At 34.4% G+C, this 13,905-nt stretch overlaps 1 pseudogene; it reads left to right on the forward strand.

Annotated features, from left to right (window-relative positions):
* Nucleotides 1-13,905, forward strand: part of LOC100718660 (splicing factor 3A subunit 1-like) — a 113,475-nt pseudogene that overhangs the window by 81,694 nt on the left and 17,876 nt on the right.

Raw genomic sequence — 13,905 nt, forward strand, 5'->3', positions numbered from 1 at the left:
TACCTGCCAAGTTTCTATCTTATTAAATTTTTCTACCTATCGTTTTTCAAAAAAAAAAATTCCAACGCTTAGACATCCCTTGTTGAGATACTATAACACATGTTATGCACCCAAACACACTTACACATGTACTGGATACACACAGAGACACAACATAACCCAGCGGGAAGAGTCAGGGAGTCTCAATATGGGAAATGTCAGTCTCAGCAATTTTCCTTCATTACCCTTTTACCCATGAATTAGGTTGTATATAAAAAGATTATACATTTCTCTATTAGAAAATAATTGTGGTTGTGATATTGGAAATTATAAGTCAAGAAGTAACAGCCTAACATGTAGATAGTGGAAATACTTTGATCTGTATCATTGGTTTTAATTTGATTGACACATACCTAGATTCTATTAGTTTTCATGATGAAAGTTATCAAATTATATTCACTAAATATCTCCTATATAATTAATCTAAATATCTGGGCTATCTTAAGATGAATAGTTGGCTATATCTTTGCTATTGATTTCAGTTGTTTCAAAGTTTATGTTGAAATATTGCAAAGTATTTTAAATATTCACATTTGAAAATTTATTTGTAAAATTCCACTTTGGTATTTGTTATGTTTGGGAAAGGCATAAATTTGAGGAGTGATTTTTCTGTAAGATTTGTCTTGAATTTTATAATAATTTCTTCAATGATCAAGAAAAATACTATTAATAGATCATGTAATACAATGAATTTATTTCATATATAAAATATTTATTATTTTTATAGAAATAATAAATATATAGCGTTCATATAAAAATCATATATTTGAGAGATTTTGAGTAATTTTTCCATATATACTGATCGAATTAACTTTTTAAAATCCAAATACACGAAAAGTATTTTTCAAAATTTAAGGATATTTTCAGGAGAACTCTGGGTGAATCTTTTCTGTAGCAATTTCCTTGAAAGATAGTAATCACAGCTTGACATCTCTGATAACCTTCTCAATGGGTTATGATAGGAGTTCAATAGAAATAAAATATCTTTTCATAGGCATTTCTTTGTGAGCTAAGAGTTGTAATGATCCCCAAAGTTTTTTTTTTTCCAGAAAAGCAAGTATCTATGATTGAGAAAAAACTATTTTTAAAGCCTTCAAGGCAAAACGAATCCATATGCAGAATTACATCATGGAGACCTTGTCAGACTCTGTTTCACACACAGCTCAGGAGCTCATGACTTGCTTAGAGGGTGCAGAGTCTTCTCTTATAAGACTATGTTACTGTGTGCTGTCAGTGTACTTTGTTTTATGGATAGCTCTATCTTAAAATATAGCCATTGATTATTATGCTTCTGGTGTCAGTGCATGACAAATCAGAAGGCCTCGATGAGGGCCACTGTGGATGCAAATGGCATGAAATATTTACAGTGTTTCTAGATACACTCTGCAAATTAGGGATGAAAACATTTTCCAGATAATGTATTATGATTTAGACGTGAAGTATTCCTGGCAACTCACATCCTCACAGAGTCAGGATTTTTGTAAGGCGATTGGATCATGAAGGCACAGTCCTCACCAGGGAATTTAGCTGCTAATGAGCTTAGCAGCCCAATGTGCTGTTAGATAGAGACTGACTAGGGAGGGTCACACGGGGTGCTACCTGGAGGAGAGAATCTCCTTCCCTAGCTCATCGCTTAGGCCTCTGCTTCCTGGTCCCTATGTTGTGAGCACCAGTCCTCTGCCAGGTGCTTCTGCCATGCATTTTTCCCTTGGAGCTGGCCAAACTGAGACCACGAAAACTATGAACCCAAATAAACCTCTTCGTCTTTATGGGGGGGAGTTTGATATTGTGTCTCAGTGACAAGAAAAGTGACTAGATCATGACAAAATATCTTTGATGGAAAGAGTCATGTGATAGTTTTAAATACTTAACATCTTTTGGATTAAGTATTAGAAATTCTAGAGTAAGCAGCAGGGCATTTCTTCTCATTTCTATGTAATAAACATAGAGCAAATGACATGGAGCAAATGACATTGGATTTGCCTATGAAAGCAAAGTTTTCATCACATAAGACGTTGTAAAAGACAGCAAGAAGCCACATTTGAACTGATATCTTTGGGAAGTTTTCATTGGGCCATGTTTAATTGCATTTTCAACTTGTGTAGTAATAGAAATGATGAAGGGAAAGAAATCAAGCCTATAAAATTACTGTTGTGCATTGTAGGCAAATGAACTCAAGGCATAGTTTAGGATGGAGGTAACGGGCACTTAATGAAGTGAAAGGGTAATCTGAATATATTCTGAACTTTAAAATGACATAGTTTGCTAGTTTCTTAAAAGTGAAGGATTAAGAAATAACTCAGCGAAATGAAATCTTGTTTGCAGTATTTTAGGATTAAGCCATTGGTGCACTGCAGTTTTATGTAGTGTGACAAGAAGCCAGAGGGGAGAATATTTAAAGTGTAGAGAATGGAAAGTCAGATTTGATTTGGAAATGTCAGGTTCAAGATGCCTGGAAGACAGTGAGATTGTTAAATATATAAACCAGGATTGGAAAACAAAACAGCATGTTATGAATAGAAGATTTGTTGACCAAATACCTTGGAAAGAGGGAGAGTCATTCAGAAGAGCAAAACACATAGTACTGAAAAATCTCTATTAGCAGGCCATTTAAAGGGGAAAGAGAAAGTAGTCCAAAGGCCAGACACCAGTGGGAAATAGGAAGTCTTGTAGGAACTCAGAGAAGGAGAGTATTTCAGGAGGACAAAAAGGGGACTTGTAAACATTCTGACACATCCTATATGTATACTAAATATGTATTACAAGTGAGCAGAAATATTTTGACCACATATTTTCTCAAATTACTTCCTATGCCAATAAATACACACTCACATATGTGTGAGTCAGTGTGCATTGAGAACTAACATGATATTATATACTAGAATTTTAAAGTATTAATGCACAGATCGTAATGCATTGCATGGTAAGTATGTAAGCACACACTTTAATGTACAAAGATGTACCATATTAAGTATTCTTCCAAAATAATCGAGTCTGTGAAAATCTTTGTTTGGAGGACATGCTATTAAAATATGTCACAAGTAGAATGTAATATATACTGTGTCAGAAGGAAAATTTATTTATTAATCTATCTAAATATTAATATCTGCATAATATATAAAATAAAACAAAATGCTCTGAATTCCATCTGGAATCTAATGAATTGCTTATTTTTAAGTTAATGCTTGAATGTAGTAAAGATCTTTACTGTAGCCAAGCAACTTAACAAACAAACAAATTGAAACTGAACAAATTGGTATGAAATGTGGCACAGAGTTTCTGACGTACAGAATGGCTTTAGGAGCACAATACTGTTACTTTAAACATAAGTACTTGTCACATTGTCATTACACAGTGCTTAGATAACATACCTGATATGGAAAGCTTGAAGAAAGAAACAATTATTTGGGATCACAAATTCAGAGGTTTCAGTCTGTAGTTTGCTGGCTTCAGCTCACAGTGTGGATGAGGAAACACATTCACCTCACATTGTCTGGAAAGCAGAGAGCAGGGAGAATCAAACGGGAAGGGGGCAGGGACTGGACAGAACCCTCATGTCTGTGAGCATTGCCGTTTTTATACACCAACAAGTGTGCTTTACCAGTCTCTTAAGTGTCTCTCAAGCCAGCCATGTTGGCTATTATGACAAAACGTCACACTTGATTCACTAATAAAAATGACAGTACAATGATAGCAGGACAAATTGGATTATTCTCTTAGTATATTTGTTTAAGAGGTGAATTAATATGCAGAGATATCTCATACAGTTCCTGGTGTGTTTGCATGTCTCTAGGTGTCCAGTATGTGACATCAATCATCAAACATAAAACTAATAAAGCTCGTGCCTGTTTGGCTGCTTCTCTGAAGTTAGTTTCCAAGTTTCCATCACCTTGTGATGATACCAAAAGGAGCATGTACCTGAGATATAAGAACTGACCTAAAATCTGGAGAGTTTAGAAGAACTCAGTGAACTGGTGTTATTGGTTTACGAATGACACTTTAATTTTTTTTTTTTTCTTGTTAGTTTGGTCTTTTGAGATGCTGTCTTACCAGGAAGTCCAGGCTGGCCTTCAGCTTGCAGTGAACCTCCTGCCTCAGCCTCCCAAGTGCTGTAATTACAGGTGTGCGCCATGAGCCACACTGTGGCGGTAAGCTTCTGGGTAACCCTTCCTCTGATAGCCCAGCCCAGACTTGGAAATATACTATATTTAGTTCTAAAGGCACGGGCACACTGGGCAGATAAATATGGCCACATTTATTTTGTCAAAAGCCCATAGATAACCTGGAACTTGCTTCGCTGATATTTAATTTTATCCACAGTCATAATGATGCATCCTCGGTGGCTCTTCTGCACCACTTTAATACCTGGCTTCAGTGTCTTCTCTTGCTTGAGCCAGCACTTTGGTCACTAATTTTGCACAAGTGTAGCTGCGGTGTGTGTTCTGTCAGCACTTTCCCCAGGCTGATGCTGTGCTGTTTAATGACATGCTGAGAGATTCTTCTTCCCTCTGACCTTTGAGGGAACATGTTCAGTCCCATGTGCATGACATCAGCAAAGTCACAACCCTGAAAGTGAACTTTTAAGCAATAGAGAATAAGTATCCATGCATAAGCTCATCCTCCCTTCCACCTCTCAGGGCTGCCAGCACCATCCAGCAGTCGCCCACAAAGGAACTCAACTTGTCTGTGCTCAGCTCCTCTATCGCTCTCCTTTCTGCTGCTCCGCCCACGTCTTCTGCCCCTGGTATCCCATTTCCCTACTAGAACACTTGGAAGCAAACCTTTGCCTCAGTACTGTCTTACATGGAGAGCAGGCTGAAAGACTTATGTCTTCCCCAGGATACTTTTTGTATTTATCTAGATAGCTTTGCTCTACCAAGAGCAGAGAATCCTTTGTTAAGAACTTGTGTCTGGACTTGACTATTTACACAGTAAACTCCGCTGAACATGGGTCACCTTTACTTACAGAAAATGAAGATATTATATTACTATCTCTGACTTCTAGGAGGGTTTTAAATTTTAACACTTATATTACTTTGCATCTCTTAGCCACTCTGACTTGGAAAGAGAGCTTCCCTAAATAATATTATTAAACATTTCACTAGCTTTAGAGTTTGTTTCAAGGCTGGGTGTGATGGTACATGCCTGTAACCCCAGCACTCGGGAGGCTGAGGCAGGAGGATCACTTCAAATTCAAGGCTGAGCTACAAAGTGAGACTGTCCTAAAAAACCAAAAACGAGCAATAAAATAGTTTATTTTATATTTTTCAGATCAAGTCCTTCATTTTTTTCATATTATTATCATTCATTACTATTATCATACTTTATCATGTTTCATGACATTAATGTCAGTGCACAATTCATTTCCATTATAAATGTAATCCTATTGTGTCCTTAGAAAATAGCAAAGAGAAAACTACCCTCATTTAACGGTGTCTGTATTCAGTTATGGTACATTGATTGGCATCTCTTTAGCAGATACACATTCAATTAATCTACTTACATGTTCTTTCTAAATGCTAGAAACTACTTCAAAAGCCACATGGGACATTTTATTTTATTTTTCCATCGCCTGTGTACACACACTTTGTCCAGAAGTACCAGTTCCTGGTTGGCAATTTTCTAGAAGACTGAAATCTCAGATAGGTTTGCACATGCAGTTGGCTTGTACCTAGTGGTTTCCATGTCTTTCTGCTGACACATGATATTTCTTGCTGTTAGTCTGTTTTTCCCCTTAGCCGCTTTGCATAGATCATCTGTTTAAGTCCATCAAATAAAATGTAAAATGTAGCATCTCAATAACTTTCTGGCTTTCATAGAGCAACACCATCCATCATTTATAATAGCATCCTTTCAAGCACTCAAACTTGACATATTTAAACAATAAACACATGAATAATAACAGGAAATGATTTCCAAGTGCACTCCATGAAAAGTGCAGTGTTAAAATGTTGAAGTGTTGTGTAATCACAACCTTACTACTGCAATAAATAACCAAAGACAATCAGCTAAATTAAATTTAGTGTACAAACTTATGTTCACCCTTGGTCTTTGAGTATGATGGTGACATTAACTCAGCTTGACTATTCTGTCCTATATTGAAAATGGTGCAAACCTAGGCAAAAAAAATATTTTCAGTTACCCTGTATCTTTTTATGGTATTTAAAAATATCACCAGGTTCATCTTCTACATGACTTACCTTGGGATCTGAATTTGGATACCTGTTTATTTAGAGACTTGATTCCATATGCTTTTAAGGTAATTATAAGACTGAAGACTCATCTGTCTCTGACAGCTAAAAAAATCACATAAAATTAATCTGTGAACAAAATTCTCAAAGATAGTCAAGAAAATCAAACAATTGATGTATATATATTAAGTATGCCCAAAGAAAATAATAAGGATAGTATCATATTAAAAAATAAGACAATAAGAGCTATCTGAGCAAATGACTAAAATTAACAGATGGATATAAAAAGGATACAGTAGAATATATGTAATATATATATATATATATATATATATATATATATAATTAAACTTATTAAGCTTAAAACATCAATAGGAAAAAATCTAGTCTGGAATGTATCAGATTGTTAAAATTTTCAGTGAACACAGTTAAAAAATCAAAATGTTTTAATATGGAAAAAAGATGAAAAGAAATGTAGGGCAGACTTATCAGCTTGAAAAAAACATTCAATAAGACTCCTATGATGAATAACAACAAGAAATGGTGAAGAAACAAGATTTGAGCAAGTAATTTCTGTGAATTACTCAGCTGTGAATAAAATCAAGCATCCTTAGGAAATCACAAGTTCTGAATACAAAGAAGAATAAAAATAAATCCATATTTATACACAAAAGAAAATATAGCTAACATTAAAGATCATGAGACATTGGTTAAAGATATCAAAGTATCAGATTATTAAAAATGAAAGACACAATTGACTGGACAGAAGTGCAATATGGTACAAAATAAGTTTATATATTTGAAGTGCTAAAGGGAAATTTTGCCATGCTATATGTTGTTATTCAGTTAGCTCATTTATAGTGATAGTTGTAATCAGGGTTTGTAAGAAAAATGATCATACACAGGACACACAATTTAAGATATTATTTTATAATAGTCACCCAAAGAGTGACTATTATAAAAGTCAAGAAATCTAGCTGAGGGCCTGCATCTCACAGCGATGTCCTGCGTGAGTCCAGCTGAAGACCTAGACACTGACTCATGCAAAACTCTTTCATGGATCTGCACTGGGAAGCCCCAAAGGTCAGCTATGGAAATCATAAAGTCTGTACTTGTGTGGAGAAGCATTTGTGTCAGAAGTTTGAAGATTCTGCATTGGAGGGAGCCAGAAAACAATTCTCAAAATAAGAACCAGAGCTCCTGCAAAAAGCACCCCAGCCATCCTTATGTCAATGTGGACCTGAGCTCCTCCATAGATGAGAACATCTGAGTTCATATCAGAAATCTAGCGTGATAAGCTTTTCCTGGAGACTGAACAGCACAACATCTTGCCCTCAGGAGCCAAGAAGTGATGGTCAAAGTAAGGACCAGAGCTCCCCTAAAGTGAACACTGCCTTTCTCAGTGACAACAAGATACAGAGTTTCTCTGGTGGTAAGAACAGCCGAGTTCATATTAGGAAAGAAGCTCAGCAAGCTCCTGCAGGAGGACCCATGGAAACAGGAGAGCCGACAGCACCAAACCACCAGCAGCTCCACATCGTGGAGACGCAACAGCACTGCAGAGCTGACACTGCTTCCTCCTCTCCAGGTCCCCTTTTTGTTTTGGCAGCAATCCTTAGGTGGGCACCATACTGATTCAGTTTGCTGGTGTAACAAATTGACCATCAGTTATCCACCCGCCACAATAGACAAATAACGAGTTATTTCAGTGCACAAAAATCCAAAGTGAAAAATCTTAGCTCAGTTGTTAAAACTGTATCCAGAGGTTTCATTATTTTTTTTAGTCAGATAAACACACACACACACACACACACACACACACACACACACACACATATACACACACACACTCTCTCTCTCTCTCTTCACATGGAAAACCATGTTTAAAGAAGCAAAATGTTTGTCTACAAGCTGCAAGGGTTCCAGGAAGAGAAAACTCAGCATGTCCTGATAATTGGCCATGTGCAACAGGGAGGACCCAACAAGAAGCCAACTAGCCAGCTTTTCTGTTAAGCTGCCCGGTTCCAGGAAAAGTCAAATAGCGCCTCCCGTGCACCTCGGGTAACTCAGGCTGAGAATCGACCCTCACTCCAAGCAATAGGCTGGTTAGGAGGACAGGCTGAGTTGATAGTAACTAAGGTACAGAAAGCAACTAAGTGCTTGTAGTTGAGTGGTTTATTTTGCAGGTCTGAGGGGCCAGCAGTCTGAGCATCTCTTGGAAGGATGACTGTATGCAATATAGCAAATATGGGGGATTTCCTTCTTTCTTGTCTTTGAAATCCAATATTGCTCCCAGTGTTTTGATTTCTTCTGATTAATTGTTTTTTCTGTATTCAATATTCTGTTTTGATTGGTTTTATCCTGTTTCATTTTTGTTCGATTTTTTGCTATACCTGATGGAAGGGACCTCTACCGTGAAAATAACGGCATACTATGTTAGCTGTTATTGTTTTTCTAGTATCCTGCTTTGAAGTTTTACACCAATTTTGATGCTGCGTTTTGATTGGCTTTGTTCTGTTGGATTTCATTATCTTTAAAATAAAATTTAAAAATGTAACTAAAGAAACAAAATGTGTGTCTACATACATGTATATAGCTATTAATTACTTATATATTCATAATAATTTTGAATGATGCAAACCTTTAATCTTTCATTTGGAAGATGAATTTTGAAGTGTCAGTACAAGAAAGCAAGCTTTGGATTTTTGTTGATTTCTATATTTTTTATGTTTCCTAGGGTTACATATTTATTTGAAACATTAAATATAATGCATCAATAAAATTAAATCATGATCTTATATGCCACTAATATTGAGTGAGAGTATATGGAAATACTGATTAAATGGGAAATTAGTGATAAATACATTTAATATTAAGGAATAAAAGCAAAATATTTTTAGAAAATTGGAAAATAGTTAAATGTTTTTCACCAAATAAAAAACATCTAGAACAAACTTATTATCAGTTTTTCCTATGGAATAATTTCCTAATTACTATCAGAAGCAAAACAATATACACTCCATGATTGCTTCTTTTTACCACAGAAATTTCAAATTAGTTCAATGGCCACTTATATATAAAAAAAATAAAATCACATGGATTGGAAAGAAAGGTATTACACCATTACCATTCACAGGTAATTGTACTCCAAAGAAAATTAGAGTGTAGAGATCAACTAACAAGTTATATTCAGCAGGGCTACTGTACTCTATATCAAAATATAAACAACTATATACAGAATCCACCAAAAAATGTACACATTCAACAGTGCACACACTAGTAAGTATCTAGAAGGTAAAATACATCACTTTGAGCACCTTTTATAACTGTAGAGACCAAAGCTAATTTATGTTAAACTCATAATATCTCAATAAATTTAGCATTAAATATTTATACAAGTTTTTCTTTTCCTTTATGTATACATTCGTGGCAAACCTGGCATATAAATTTAAATTATAATTGATCAAACAATCAACTCACAATATTAGAGGCATATAAACTACATGTGATGCATAAATATATAACAGTAGATCACTTATGAAAGACAAATTTAGATGTAAAAGGTACAATAAAATATATAGTGAATATTTAAATATTTTCTATAGTAACAGACACATTTGTAATTAATCTCTCTCAAAATACTCCTGAGAGAGAAATAAATATACAAAAGATGACGGTTCTTCCCAGTGTAAGCTCTAAATTTGGTTTGTCATCAGAATTAAACTTAATGTGTTTGTTTGTTTGTTTGTTTGCTTGCTTTTTGTCTTTTTGAGACAGATCTTGCTATGCAGTTCAGGCTAATTTTGAATTCACTTTGTACCCCAGACTGGCCTCGAACTCACAGCAGTCCTCCTGCCTCAGCCTCCCAAGTGCTAAGAGTACAGACATGTACCACCATGCCTGGTTAAATAGAATTCTTAATATTTAAGCCCTACAATTAATATAAACAAGGGGTAAATAAGACCTATTAAAAGTTTAAAAACATTTTGTGAGATATTTGTCAAAACAGATATAAAAACAAACTATGATGCAGAAGTCTGCACTACTAGCAAATCTATTAAAAATAGGCCAGAAACAATAACAAATGTATTTGCCAAATCCTTTACAGAATAATAATACCAGTTCTATGTAGGATAAAAATATCTAATAACATATGACTCTGAGGACTGGGACATTTAAAGGAAGTTTCCAATGACATTGAGGCTATTGCATATCAAAGGGGAAAAATAAAATGTAAAACAAAGACATTACTCTGTATACCCCGAAATGTAACTATACAAGAAGATTTAAATTCATCATTTTTGCATTTTGCTTTTTTTAATTTGTACAAATTTGTATCTAGTCAGAAAACAAAATGTGCCCTATTTGGTAAGGAGATATAATATGGCAACAGGTTACATGATGAAGATATTAAAAGTGCATGCAAAAAAGAAAGAGTCAACTCAGTCAGAACAGTAAAAATGATTGGATGAGCTGACAGAGGAGCTGAAGAGCATAGGCTTTTCCTATTGGTAAAGGTACAGCACTGGTCTTGCCAGTGTGTACTGGGACCACACAAGGAAGGAAGCCACAGGTGGAACCATAGAGAGATAGCTGCTAGAGTGTCAACAGAGGAAACTCAGGAAGATGGAACATATCTCTCTAGCGCACCCAATGGCAAGTCTTGTGTTTACTTATGCAAGAAATCAGAAATACTAGACCTAGTAAGAAGCTACAAGAAAATTTGTGGGAAAATGTCAATTTCCTGTAAAGCAAAGCAGAACAGGGGGAAGGTAGAGATGGATGCAAGGGGAAAATGATATCAAAATAATATATCAGGCTTTATCTATTGTCTACTACTGAGTACACTGTATATCACCCATATTAACAGCTAACAGACAAAAATAAAAATAGCATAAAATACATGTGCATTTTATTTCAGGAAATTATTATTTTATTTCAGGAAATTATCTACCTATGTTGGTTGCAACAATCTTTTTGTTTATCTGCTGAGTATTAGATTAGGATAGCAAAAAAACAGCCTATAAACTTTTAATTCATATACCATTTTATTTTGTTTAAATTACTTATACAAATAGTATAATTTTACTTTTTAAACAATGATAATTTATCTTACATTATGGTTTTTAACCATAATTTAGTGCATTTATTACTAAATGTTTTACTTTATTGCCTAACTAAAACTCGTAAATAAATTGTAAGTCATTTTAAATCACTGTTTGTGCTAGATGTAGGGAAAATGGGTTTGGCAATTACTCTTTCCAAAATATCCCATTTTCTAAAATGGAATGATAAAACAGTGAATTTTAAAATTCATAAAAATAGAGAACTTTGTCACAAGGAGAAGAGCACACACCTGCGACTGCCGAGTGGGTTCGAAAGCTCCCTTTCCTGATATAAAATCCTATAGCATTTGGCGTTTGTTCAGGCACGGTGCAAACAGCAACCTCAGCCAAGATTCGTATAAATAACACTCAGCTCCCCAGAGCCTAATGTCGGGCAAACCACACAGCATTTTGAATTTTCTAGTTAAGTTAGTAATAAAAATTTCAATGTGTTTATGTACTTGCGTTAAATTTCGAATGATAATGCATTCAATTTTGAATATGATAAATATAAGTCATCCTTATTTTTCAGAAATATTTATGTTAATGTCTAAAGTTTGTGAAGATTCTAAAATAGTTTCCCTTTCTTGCTTTTATTTGAAATTCAAATAGTAATTCTTCCAACGATTTGTATAATTTAAGGTAGACTCATGTACTAAGAAATATAAAATATAAAACATGACATTTAATGAGAGTTATAGCCAAAAATAAGGCTATTGAACGTACTTAGTACATTGGAGTGTAGTTGTTACAATTTACAGCGCCAAAATCAGTCTCCTTCCTCTGGACAGCATAGACTACTGTGTGCAGATAACATCTGTCTATCCAGTTCTCTCTCCTGTCTGCTCTCTACCTACCTAGCTAGCTCCCTTATAAATATCAACATATTTGTATTCTTTCAAAGAGATTTTAAATTCCCTGGAAAGTGCTGATGTAAGGACAAAAGCAGAAAGGAAGAAATTATGTATTTGGAGCACATTTTGGAATGTGCTGGTGTACATAGCAAGGAAGAATGATGGCCTTGTAATATTTGTTATATCTTTTACTGGTGGAAATCTCACTGCACACTGCAAGCCTATTCGACTTATTATTAATCAAAGATCCTTTTGCATGTTTTATGTTACCAAACTAATAGTAAGCTGACATCAAACCATCAGTGGGCTCTGCTAATACTACCTTGGTTCACAAACTTAATTCTTTCCATGATTGTGTTCATAAATCAAACTGTACTAGAACCCAATCAAATTTCCCTGTAAGATTAACGTTGAACCTAACCAATGAATTTGGTTCAGTTCATGAAGAGCATCGTGGAAATAATTAAGTTCGTGAACCAGGGTACCACCGTGTTACCCAATTCTCAGCTTTTAAGATTCTATCTTGCTCTGTCGTGTTACTTTTTTCCCTCTTATCCATGGTGACCCCAAAATCATCTCTCTTCTATGACTATGATAGGAATCATAAATTGTATTATAAAAGAATAAGAGCAAAGTAAGAAATATTTACGTTTAAATTCTTGCTACAAAATTATAATGAATGGGAAATTGGGAGTTTCCACAATATATTTGTATTCAAATTTTGCTATCTGAATAACCTATAAAATGATTATGCCTGCTAGCTGGATAGAGCTCGCATAATGATTGACAATATCAAGCAGATTAAATATACTTGCATATATAAACACTACCACAACTTTGAATCAAGTAGGTATACTTTACATTTGCGACTGAATTTAAATGCAATATATTTTCAATAAATTTACATAATTCACTCTTTAGAATAGAAGTACAAAAATAATGCCCGAAGTTCAGTGACACTAATGACTTTTTCTTCAAAATATTGATAATTTTCAAGAGATGCTGGGCATGAGATACTTAAAATCCTTCTTATTTCATAAATCTATATGAAGTAACTAAGATATTCCAAAAATTAAGAATGTCCTTCACAGTGAGCACTTAGTTGATGTACATGTGTGATGATTTTTTATTTTGTGAAAAATTTATAAAGCATTTTATTCTAAACAAGTACAAGTTCTGTTCAGTAAACATAGAATGTTAGTCTATTACTTTACTTACTGTGACTCAATAATACAGAGTTCAAAACTGATAGTGGGATGAAATTTCTTATGAAGTTGTTTTTATGATAACAGCATGCAAAACACACCAACATGAAAATTATACTAAGATAATTTAAATTAGCTACATTTTTATATAGCAATTATATAGCAAATAATTCAGTTTATACTTTTCTGTATGAGATTATATTCAAATACAAATAAGAGACCATATGAAATATAAAACATCTAGCTTTTATGATTACTTTAAGAAAACAATACAATAGGGATTATCATAATAAAATAATAATAATAATGGTAAAGTATATAGAAGTTTCTGCAATTTTAAATACCAAACAGTAAGTGTAAGACCTGAGAATTAATTCCAGTGGTCTGATTCTGGCTCTGAGATTTATATTTTAGACACTAGTGAACCTGTGCAAATTATAACAAGTCCTCTAGAGTGGAGTAAAGCACTAGGTTGCATCCTCAAAAAGGAAATTCTCAGATTGACTCTTTC

Source organism: Cavia porcellus, unplaced genomic scaffold (assembly GCF_034190915.1).
Source record: "Cavia porcellus strain 051 isolate PalLab524CR breed Dunkin Hartley unplaced genomic scaffold, mCavPor4.1 scaffold_11, whole genome shotgun sequence".
Classification (NCBI taxonomy): domain Eukaryota; kingdom Metazoa; phylum Chordata; class Mammalia; order Rodentia; family Caviidae; genus Cavia; species Cavia porcellus.